We start from the raw sequence: 13,014 nt of genomic DNA on the forward strand, positions 1-13,014 counted from the left end.
TTGGCATGAACCCTAATTATATTTTCTCAAATTAGTATAACCCAACATTATAAAATGTTGATATTTTGTATTTTCAACTACATACAATGAATTAGTTGAATAGTCTTGAATCGAAATAAAAATTAGAATACTCATTTATGTGAATTCAACAAATTAGAAAGATTAAAAATTGAAAAGTTTGAATTGCATAGTTTAAATAAAGGAAATAATTATTTTTAATTAATATATATATATATATATATATATATATATAATCTAATTTGGCACCTAGATATTTTCTCCAATTTCCGCTACTAAATTGAATATAGATTAAAAATAAAGAAATTATTTAGTAATTCTAAAGTAAAGATAGAACATAAAAAAGATAAGCACAACAAAATTATTTTATCGGTAATATATATAGTTAATAATTAAAAATTATAGTAGATATAACTTTTCAAGTAATTTATATGAAAGATAATATAATTATGAAATATGTCCATCTATAATTTAGTGATAATATTAAATATTTTACATTATACATATTTTTTGTTTACTTATATTTGCATAATAAATCATGCATACATATCATTTCTTATTTTATCCTTTTTAAAATTTTAAAATTTCAAAGTTTTAAACTTCAAAACTATTATTTTGTTTCCTATAAACTAATAAAAAAATATAAAAAACAAAATTACTCGTCCATTTAAAATAACATCACACGTCATTAGTCCATACTATTAATCTTTCTTTGACATTATTTCCATTCAAATTATATATTATATATCAAATTTAAAAAATAACCGTTATATTTTATTTAAATAGACATATAAATTAAACATAGTAAATTTTAACTCGGTATAATAAAAACAACAATAGAAACACAAATACACAAATTTATCTATATAATATACAAATTTATTTATAAAATATATAAATAGGTGCAAAATTTTATTATCAAACACAAAAAACAGCACACAAAAATTTAATTAAAAGTATAAATTTCTACTACTCTAATTTTGTGCAGGTGGCTTTCTAAAATACAAGAACATGATGTTGTGTAACAGTGACACGTGTCCAAATTTTTAAATTTTGAAACTTTTCTCTATTACCTGTTAAAGTCTAACCTCTCACCATCAGGTTTGTCCTTTATTAGAAAGCAAAAACAAAACTCTCTTTATACAGACTTAAGGGTTTCATGTTTACCCTCTCTCTGAAAAAAGTAAAGCTCTCTACATCTATTAATGTATATGATTGAAAAAAATGAACCTTCTCAATCTCCCTTCTTATTCAAGCTTCTGTAGGAAGTATTTCTCTCTATTTTCTGCTCACATGGTCAACATTCATTGTTATGGAAGGAAATGTTCCTTTGTACTACGTCCTTCTTTCAACCGCGCTTTCATTTTCTCTCTTACTTTTTATTCTCTTTATCTGTTTTTGCATGATTATGAATCTGAAATACTATTTTTGCATTTTGCTATTTTGATCTTTCAGTTTCCGTTGTAGGTTTGACCAAATGCTGCAATAGGAGTCACTCATTGTATGATTTAAATTTTGAAGGTTCGGTTTCTCCTTTTTTCGTAAACCCTCTTTTTTTAAACCAAATATGTACGCTTGTACTCCTTCATTGCATTGGTGTCCCCCTTTTTTTTATCAAATTTGTAAGGGTTTTATTTTTTTAGAGTTTCAACTTATTCGCTTTTATGTCGTTTTCTTGTAAATTATCAGGGTTTTCAAAATTGAAATTCAAATTTCAAAAATTTTGTTGTGTATATATGGCTTTAGTCCTTTATATATATGTGTTTAGGGTTTTAACGGTTCAATATTATTTGTTGAGGGTTTACATTTGTCTATTTAGTTGAGATAGTTCATTTCATACATGAAATAAATTCAGGATCATAATGGTTAGGTGATCCAGTAAGATCAAACCCTCACGTCCATTTGAATATGAAATTTGAAAGGTAAACCATTATTTGTGTATATTTGAATTTTCTTTTCATTCTTCTTGAAACCTAGCATTATTTTGACCAATGCCTTCTTCATTTGATACCTTTTTCTCATTTTCTCGAATTTCATCTTCTTTACTTGAATTTATTTTGATTTAATTGTTTCTTTACCAACCTAGAAGGTTGGAAAATGTGGTGGGATGGCTATTTCGACGATAAGGATTTAGATTGTGGCTTTTAGGACTTACCTTGGAGAGTACAAGCTTTTGTATAAGCCTTTTTTTTTTCAAACTATCTCTTTGAATAAGATTGAGGATTTTGGTCTCCAATGTAAAGAAGTCTCTCTTCTTTATTTGTTGTTTGCCTATTTTTATTTATAATTAACCTTCAACTTTTTTTGTTTATGTTGGTGTGTTTTTTCAGTATGAGTGCATAAGTTCGAATATTCCTCTTACAGTAGAAAAGCTAGAACAAGTAGAAAATAATTTGGCACACTCATGCTTTGGACCATTAATAGCACAAACTCTTTGAAAGAAAGAGGTGAGTGACTCTTTCTATAGAAGTCAAATTTCTACATTTGAGGTTTCATTTGGATTATTGAAGTTTTTCATCAATGTCAAATTTTGATGATGAAATCCTCTTTTTGGGTAGGATAAATGTAATGCAAGTGTGGATTTTAATTGTAGGTTAATGTTGTCTCAGAATGCAAGGCTTCGATGGTGAAACACTTATTTGTTGTTGGTTTCTTTGTTGTTGAGCTTCAATTGGGGGAATAGGAACCGTGTCATAAACCTTAAAGTAATGACATATGTTATGGATCAGGTGGTTTTTAAGTTGGCACTTGCTTTTCCTTCTGAACAAAAGAAGAAAATCCACGACATTAACTCATTACTCTTCATATATGAAATGTTTGAATTGAAAGTTTGACACTACTTAAATGTTTGCTTTATTAGATGACCAGTATTTGCTATCTTCGAATTAAGTAAACAATAATTTTGCAGATAAATCTAATATACTTTTTGGCTTGCTCTTTATTCATATTTTTTAGTATTGCATATAATGAAAATGTAGTTTTTGATTTTAAGGGTTCTCTTAAAAGTGCAATTTTTTAATTATGGTATTGCTATTTTTCAACTTCTTAATCAAGACTCTAGGTTCTTTGTTTTCTTCAAATTTATACTGAACTCTACCTTTTTTTATTGATAATGCTTGTGTTTACCACCATACTAATCAAGTAGACAAATAAGTTTGCAAGCTTTGGAATAATAAGCATTTATCTACCTTTCACAAGTGTAGAGCAACCCTCTAATCTCTCTATTATTGGACAATGATGTTGTGGATACTATATTTTTTAGTATTGCAATCAAAGTTTGCTATGTTGAGTAAATCAATGTTATTCCTAACTTACAGGGGCCATGCCTCTTCTTCTCGCAAAATGCTCAATATAGACTTTATTACTCTCCTTTTCTTCATATTAATGCTATAAATGAACAAGATCCTTTTAATATGAGAAACAACATTTCTTGATTCAGATCATTGGCACCAAGTGCAGAGCATTCTCAAGTAGCCTCTCTTCAATCAAGTTTGACCGAGAAATGGATGTTGCTAGGATATATCTGTAAATATATAGAAATTGACTTTATTTCTACTAATGTGTCTACTTTAACTTCAATCTATTATAGAAGTGAAATTGATTTGATTATTTACCAACATCTAATTGACTCTTTTTATGATATTCACTCTAGAGTGTTGGGATGAAGCAACTAATAATTCTGTAAAGCGAGAACTCAGCCTTCTTCTTAGTTGTTTTGAAGACTTTTGTTGATATTTTGTAAAATTTTTGTGGAGTGAATATTTTAACATTTCAGAACATTTTTTTTTTGCATAGTAGAACCGTGTTTAAATTTTAATTTAGTACTAAAAGTAGTTTATATAAAGTAATTTATGTAGAATATATTCATTCCAAAATTCACTTCACATGATATGTATTTTCAACCACTTTAACTAATAAACCTTGACACAAATGTTAATGTTACTTTTAATATTTGCACTAAAAAGCTGATTAGATATTTAGGAAAAAAAATGTCCATCCACTGTTTTATAAGTTTAATTATAAATATTAAGAAATAATATATGAAATAATATTTAGAAAAAAAATTGAAAACATTGTAACACCCCCATTTAATTTATAAGCATGATTAAAGGAAGTGTCACACAGGATAATACAAAAACACAGTCCTCGAGTTTAAACACTACTTCATACAATAACCAAGGCACACAACTATGCCACAACTAAACCAAATACAATGTTCATCAGTAATCAAAATAAGAAATTAAAAGACAGACTAGTACATGGGTCATAACCCCAAAAAAAGAAAGTCCAAAGCAGTAGAATCCAGCCCAGATGGCTAAGCAGCGAAATCATCTCTTCCTTGTTGACCTCGAGTACCTCTCACATTTGCTCCCATCAATAAATTGATGATCATCGCAAAAGTAGAAGAACAACATACAAAGCAATCAAACAAACAAAGGGTAAGCTAGAGTAGAAACAATTTATCAAGTAATCACATGCTATTACACAATCCAAACGGTATTCATCAACTAATCATGTTATGACTTCTCAAGCAATACACTAGACTCAGACTCGACTCATCCGGATGACATATAATCTGGTCGGATTCAGCGGATGCTTGCACTTGTGGTGGATACCTCTGCTCACCCCCGAGCTATGTGTTACAAGTGTTATAATGAATCAATCCCCCACACACAAGGTTAGCCCTTAATGAGTTTCAGGCCTCCTACTACTCTCACCATAGGAGTCAGTTTGCTCTAAGTGAGACTAACTAACTCCTTAAAGTGTCAGGATGCAACCTTACCTTGAATCCTTACCAAATTATATAGATGGGGCACCACCATGAATCCCCACTAACAGGGGTCATGGAATTACGTCCCGACCACTAAAGCACGACCAAGAAGTCTCACCTAGAGACTTGTGGATTTACGTACTGACAACATACCAATCACATTCCAAACAAACAAATAATATTGATCATGCATTTAACACCTCACGCCATCCTTTGTAACCCATCCTCATTCATATTCCATGCTGATTTCATACCATCCCATTCTTCCCAATTCGGGGATATAGAACTTCACCTCAAACCAATACCATGTCATCAATGTAACATTATTGTTCATAACGAATTCATGACCACATATATAACCAACCATTTCATTGAAATCGCATGCCGAGATTTATCCAAGTTCATCATTCACAATCCATGAATCACATCACTCATGCAAATTCATTCATCTCATACTTTATAAATGCATACCAAGACATACATATATCACAAAATATTATTCATCCCAAATAAATGAGTGCCAACATTTAAGTACCTGTAATTCCATACAATCAAGCACAACCCACAACCATAATTCTTACACCAAAATTCCTAAGAAAATTTATTATCACAAAACCAAAATCATTGCAGTAATGCGTGACACATTTCTAAAGCTACATACATCTAATCGACGATCCAATCAGTCAAACCATAAAATAGCATGTTATGAACCAAATGTCAAAATTTGAGCTCAATCCAACGGTTAATGAGTCGGGAAAGTCAATTTTACTAAAACTGCGCATATCAGAAAAATACATAGTCGCCCAACGACCAAGTCAACTCGCCCAGCGACTGCACGACACATCACGATAAATAACGTCAAATATCACAGTTTCATGAATATTTGAACCCCTAACTCAGAAATATACCAAAAACTAGCGTTTTCCCTAATCTTTTCTCATATTTCACAAAACATTAATCGCATAAAATAGAAATAACGTGAAATCCTAGCTTCCCTTACCTGGAAATAAGCTAGCGGAAAGTTCCGACACTTAAGCGAATAAGCACTACAGCTCCAGAAGCAGGTTTAAGAGTTGAAAATCTCAATACAGAGGGAGCACGAGATTATTACGAGGAACCCTAACGACAAGCACAAAGATTAAACTAAAAGGGAATAGTATGCATCGAAAGTAACTTACGTGAGCGGAAGAAAGAGGTTGAACTCAGTTGAACTTGGATAGATCCCAAACCCTAGCAGAGCGTTTTGTTGAGAAAGAGAGGGTGTGAGGGAACTGTGTTTGCAAGAATGCAGCAGTGAGAGGAGGTTTGGCTGCCTTAGGGGTCTTGGACACCCTATGGGTCAGCCCTTAGGCCCATTAGATTAAGGGCAGCCCTTTAAAATTATGGCAGAATAAAAAAAAGAGGGTTTACATTAATTATAAAATATTACTTTAAAATGTAATATAAATAAAAATAAATATTTTTTACTCATTATTCAAGTTAAATTTTAATTATAAATTTTGACATCAGATCCCATTTATAATAATGTTTATTAATACTTTGAATATGTAAAATTAACGGGGTTAAATATATTTTTAATCATTTAATTTTTAGTCAAAATTGGAATTAGTTCCTTTTCGAAATTTTAGACCAATTTAATCTCTCATCTTTAAAAGCTGGGTAAATTTAGTCCTTTTAACAAAATTTTGTTAAGTTTATTTGAGGTTTTATAAGTGTTTCTCAACCAACGTTGAAGCAAAAATGAGTTAAACGAGGTAAACAACTCAAATACTATCATGAAATGCGTTTGAAGCATCAAATAAACTTAAAAAAATTGGTTAAAAGGACTAAATACACACATATCTAAAGTTGACGGACTAAATTAATCCAAAGTTTCGAGAATGGACCATTTCCAATTTGCACTGAAAGTTAAGGGACCAAAAACATATTTAATCCTACTTTTTATACAAATTAAAAAATAAAAAATATAGGTTTATTATATTATAAGGTACAAACATGAATTTTATTATATAATTAAAATTATTAGGTTTTAATAAAATAATATAAGAATGAAATATACATAAATCTTATATATTTATATTTAACTAATGGAACGAAGAACTGATTTAAAATGATATTGACATATATTTTTTTTTATTATAGTATTTTTAATTCTTATGAACTAAATTTAAATTTATTTTACAATCAATATTTTACCAGATCTATTTTATTATTGTGATTTTTTTAATTTATATTTATAACATCCCAATTTTAGCAGCTTAAAACTAATAAAATAGGATGTTCCACCTAGGGATGTCAAAAAAATCCGTACCCGCGGGTATCCGCGGATAAAACCCACAACGGGTAGGAAATGGATATTAAAAATGGATACCCGCTACCCGCGGGTATGGGTATTTTTGATACCCGCATGTTAACGGGGCGGGTACGGGTATCATAGTATCCGTACCCGCTAAACTTTACCTTATATATATATATATATATATATATATATATATATATATATATATATATATATATATATATATATATATATATATATATATATTAGTAAACAACATTATGAGTCTTCATCCAATAATGGTGGTCAGATTCTTACCCCACAAATGAGTAAATTACTTCCATATACTGTGGAGGTATTGATGTGTCTCTAAAACTGGTTACGGACCAACATGGAAGGTAATGAAATTAACACTTTTACTTAGATATTTTAATTAAGTGATTGTTAGAAATTTTTACTGAAATTCTTATGTTTTAAGGCTTTTCTAGATTAAAATTGGACAACATGAAACTTTATACAATGTTGCAAGAGGTGGACATTGATGAAGTTAGTAATTTCTTTAATATTTTATTCAAAAATAAACTACAATATAAATTGGTAGTGATTTTTTATTTGTTTGTTTTTCAAGAATCAATCGGAGAAAGGAAACTTGTTGACCTAAGCACTAATTATGGTTAAATATTTATTTTTTTAAATATTTTTGTAAATACCCGCGGATACCCGCGGATATGAAAAAAATAGACGGGTACCCGCATAACGGATACCCGACGGATATGGGTACGGGTACGGGGCAAATATTTTTTCAGCGGGTAGGGTACGGGGGAACTACTACCCGTACCCTACCTGCCCCGTTGACATCCCTAGTTCCACCTTAGTGTTCAAAACATATAAACAAATGTATAAAGTATATTAATACAATCTTACAAATGATTGGACTATATAAATATATCAATTATCCATACAAAACATTTCTAACTCTAAACATAAGTTAACCACTTATAATAACTTCTCACTGATACCTCCTTCCGATCTAAAAGATGGCTCCTCAACCTCAAGAGGTGCTTCTGAAACTACAACCACCACTGCTCCCACCGAATAGGTGATCATCGCAAAAGGAAAACAAACAATACAAGACAAAAACACAAAAGAAGGGTAAGCTAATGACTTTTAAAGAATTTTCTCAAACGATATAATATTGATATCTATAACAACTACAAAATAAGCAGATATTCGCATACATATATTTATAGACTACGACTCAACTAATCCGGATACATGCATTGAGGTCAGATCCAGTCAGTTCTGCACTTGTAGTGACATCTCATGCTTTGCAGAGCGACAAATTAAGAGTGAAAACTTTACCACATACAAGGTAAGTCCGTTAACACCAATGGTCAAGGAAAAACCCTTAGGCTAGGACCTCCTACTCCTTTCACCACATATCTCATTCCTCTTTACTTGAGAATTTGAATGGTTATTAGAGCATCAAGATAACTGCCAAGACAGTCCATACCTCAACGCATACACTACCGCAATCATTGTTAATGCTCCTTGGGTTAGCATCAACCAATCTCAACTCAGTCTCAATATAAACAATCTCATCACATACGCATCATTCATAATAATTACAAAGCTTCTATGATAACTAAAATACCACTAAATTTAACTAAAAAAAAGTTTTAGGTTCTGACTCACTCGCCCAGCTAGTAGCACTCACCCAGCCACTAGTCCAAGTCTAGAAGTTCCTGACTTGGAAATTCACCCAACGAGTAGCAATCGCCCAGCCACTGGCCCATGCTCGCCCAACGAGTAGCACTTGCCCAACGAGTTTGTGAATCTGCATAATTCTGCAAATTAGTGTTCTGCATAATTTTGTAGATCAGCTCACTTGCTCAGCGAGTACCACTCGTCCAACGAGTGTGCAACTCTGCAAAATTATACAAAAAACTTATCTAACATGTTTTATGCATCTTCACCCAACCCATACCACTCCAAAACCAGTGCAAAGATCATTCAATTATTAAACATCAATTCTATCCAATTATTCATACCATTTGAATGCAAAACACATCTAAACCACCAATTATTCTCAATTAATAGGAAAAATACACATCTTCATAGTTTTCAACATCACAAGCAATCCCGCATATTAGATACACCAAACAATCACAAATTAAACACACAATATGCATTTTTAATAGGTTTATGAATTAAGACAGAGAAATTAGCTTCCTTTACCTGGTATCCTGCTAAAACAACTCTATAAACGTCAAATGTCTCTAACTTCACAAGATGCTCTATTTACACATAGAAACATTAGAAGAACGATCAGGACATACCATTATGATCACTGATCAGTAGAGACTCATACTGATAAATAAAACGACGCACGCAAGTAGAAAATGGCTTACATGCAACAAAAAACAGAAAAGACCAAAAAGAGAGCAGAAACTTAACTTACGTGAACAGAGAAACTGATCGGTCCAAACTGAAGAGCTCACCAAGAGGACCAATCCTACAGTCTCAGTTCTTCAATCAAACGACCAGAAAGACAAAACTCTTAGAGAAAAGTCAGAGAGCTCTAGAAAAAGTGGTTTCTAGAGAGATGATGTGTTTTAAAATAATGAAACTCCTTTATAAAAAATCTATTTATACTAAAACTTTTTAATATTAAAATAATCGAGTCACACTATTTTTAAACCAATATCATTTCTAAAATACCATTTTCTAGGGTTTTACAATATTCATTTATGTATATTTTATTGATGTTATTTCAAAATAGATAAATAAACTTTATAAAACTAGAAAGTAGAATAATTTTAATTTTTATTGCAAATAATTACAAATTTGAAATTGGTCTTAATGTATGAATGTTTTTCACCAAATATTTTTATATTCTTTCATATTCCAGTTTCCACCCTTCTTCCATATTCATTTTCCATTTTCCAACTTTCTACTATTCTAAATAAAAATTCGAAAATGTAAACAATTAATTGATTCAAATATTTATGTTTCTAATAATATAATACTTTTGTTACTACAATTAATAACATTAATAATAGAATTAATAATAATAAAATGTATAACAAAATGTCCTCGATATGAGTTTTACAACAATAGAAAAAGTAGACAAGTTTTATTATTTGTTAAATGTTATAAAATAAAGCTAATAATGAAGAGAAGAATAAAGAATAGAAGGAAGAATATAGAATGATAGAATACAAAGCAACTATTATGTCTTATTATTGATAGGAATAGTCATATTTATAGATACAACATGGTAACCCATAAAAGATACAAATAAAATAATTAATACAAATATTTACATAAAGAGTAATGAATCATATGAGTATCAATCATATGAGTAACTGTATCAAATCAATGGACGACCATTAATTCATAACAATCCCCATTGGGTGTTCATTGATAAGAGAATGTGTCTTGTTAAAACCTTATTAGGAAAAATCCTTTGGGATAAAAACCTAGTGAAGGAAAAAGAGTACACCATTATCTTCATATATGGTTGTTAATTCCATTCTTCTTAAGGATAGACCACAAGTTTGTCGCACATATTAAATTATAGACCTTAACTAAACATATTCATAACTTACCTCATGTAATGCTAAAAATTATGCATGATTTTGACGATGATGTTGTTATGGTCTCCTTAATATATCGTCATGAAATCATTATTCTACCACATGTGAATAAATATTTTGTTTGTGATCAACCATTGTGACATTGTGATAATATAATAAATAACATGCATCTGCATAATCCATTAGATCCAATTTTAAATCATTTGGATAAAATAATTTCATATTCGTAGTACTCTTAAGGTAATAGAGTATATTTTGTTTTACTCCAATCCTTTGTCTTCTTGTAGGTGAAAAACTATATCTTGCTTAACAAATTTACAGCAAATGCAATATCACGTCAAGTATAATTAGCAAGATACATTAGTGTTATTATAACACTAAGATATGGTACTTCTGGACCAAGAAGATCTTCATCATTTTCTTGAGGTCTAAGAAGAGCATTAATCAACATCTAACGACCTCAAAACTATTATAGTGCATAATGGATGTGACTTGTCCATTTAGAACATTTTACGCACCTTAATTATATAAGCCTCTTGATGTATAAAAACATCATTGTTTAAATACTCCATTTGTAATCTGAAACAAAAAATTTATCTTTTCAAGATCCTTCATCTTAAATTCTTTCTTTAAGCAATCAATTGCCTTTGTGAGCTCATTAGGGGTTTCAACGATATTTATGTCATCTACATAAACAATAATGATGACAAATTCATTTTTGGATCTTTTCATATAAATACAAAAACAAATAGGATCATTTTCTATATTCTTCTTTTAATAAGTACTCAATAAGACAGTTTTACTACACACGTCCTGATTGCTTTAATCAATAAAACGGCTTGTTCAATTTTATTGAATAACCCTCTTTAGAATTTGCCTTGTTGGGCAAATAAAATCCTTCAAGGATTTTCATATAAATATGATTATCAAGAGAATTGTACAAATAGGCTGTAACATTATCCATAATATGTAAATGCAAACCTTGTTGTGCAACTAGGATAATCAAATATTGCAATGTTGTTGCATCCAATACTAGTGAATCTGTCTTTTCACAAATTAATATCAGGTTTTGTGAAAAACCTTGAGTAACCAACTGTGCTTTGTATCTAACAATTTCATCATTCTTAATTTGATTTTTGCGCAAAAAATCCATATATACCCAATGGGTTTCACACCTTTAGGTGTGTGAACTATAAGTCCAAAAACCTTTCATTTAACAAACAAATCTACTTATGCTTCTTTGCATATTTTCATTTTGGCCAATTATTTCTTTGTCGACAATCTTCAATGATCATTGGTTATTAATCTCCATTGTCATTCATAACATTCATCGTGATATTATATGTAAACGATTCGTCAATGTTGACTTCATTTTAGTTCCATACTATATTATTCATGACATAATTTATTGAGATCTCATCAATTTCAACACTTTTAGGTACTTGAGGTTCTTCTGGAACCAAATAATTAATTATGTCAAGTGAATCTTTTAGGATTTCCACCTTTTCGATTAGGTCATCTTGCATTTTAGCTCCCTTTCTCATTCAAGAGTTTTTATCTTTAGAATCAATAGGCCTACCACGCTTCAAACATGTCCTTGGAACTAACAGGCCTACCATGCTTCAAGCGTGTTATGAATTAATATCAACTATCTTCAAAGCATTAACAACATGTATTAGTTACCTTTTTTCTGTCAATAAGAACATTTGGTAATTGATTGACTAATTTTGTAAATTAATTATCTTTTGAACTTCCAGTTCATATTTTGTTATACGAGGATCAAGATAAGATAAACATAATTCATTCCAACCAATATTCTTTTCCAAATGTTTTCTTTCTCCCCCTAATGTTGGAAAAACTTATTCATCAAAGTGACAGACGAAAAGTCAAATTGTAAATAAGTCTCCTATTGGTAGTTCAAGATATTTTATTATTGAGGGAGAATGATATCCAACATATATTCTCAATCATCTTTGAGGACCCATCACAGTCACTTTTGGTGGGGAAATTAAAACATATACAACACATTAAAAAATTCTTACATGAGAATATTAGGTCACTGACCAAAAACCAACTGCATAATAGAGTATTTGTGATAACTTGTTGGCTTGATGCGAATCAATAATGCAACATGCAAAATTGCATATCTCTAAGTAGCCATTGGAAGATTAGCTCTCATAAGTAATGGTCTTGCAACCAATTTTCGATGTTTTAGTAATGATTTCGCAAGTCTATTTTGAGTATGAACATGTGCTACTTGATGCTCAACTTGAATTCCAATTTATATACAATACTCATGAAAAATATGAGATATAATTTCACAAATATCACCATATATTCGTTCTGAA

At 30.4% G+C, this 13,014-nt stretch overlaps 1 long non-coding RNA gene across 1 annotated transcript; it reads left to right on the forward strand.

Annotated features, from left to right (window-relative positions):
• The first annotated feature begins 1,680 nt into the window (after positions 1-1,680).
• Positions 1,681-2,917, forward strand: LOC146887085 (uncharacterized). Its single transcript, XR_014994330.1, has 3 exons — positions 1,681-1,940; positions 2,349-2,465; positions 2,612-2,917. It is a non-coding gene; the product is annotated as an uncharacterized LOC146887085 (long non-coding RNA).
• The last annotated feature ends 10,097 nt before the right edge of the window (positions 2,918-13,014 follow it).

Source organism: Vigna unguiculata, chromosome 4 (assembly GCF_037176805.1).
Source record: "Vigna unguiculata cultivar grain cowpea cultivar isolate G323 ecotype 2 chromosome 4, ASM3717680v1, whole genome shotgun sequence".
NCBI lineage: Eukaryota > Viridiplantae > Streptophyta > Magnoliopsida > Fabales > Fabaceae > Vigna > Vigna unguiculata.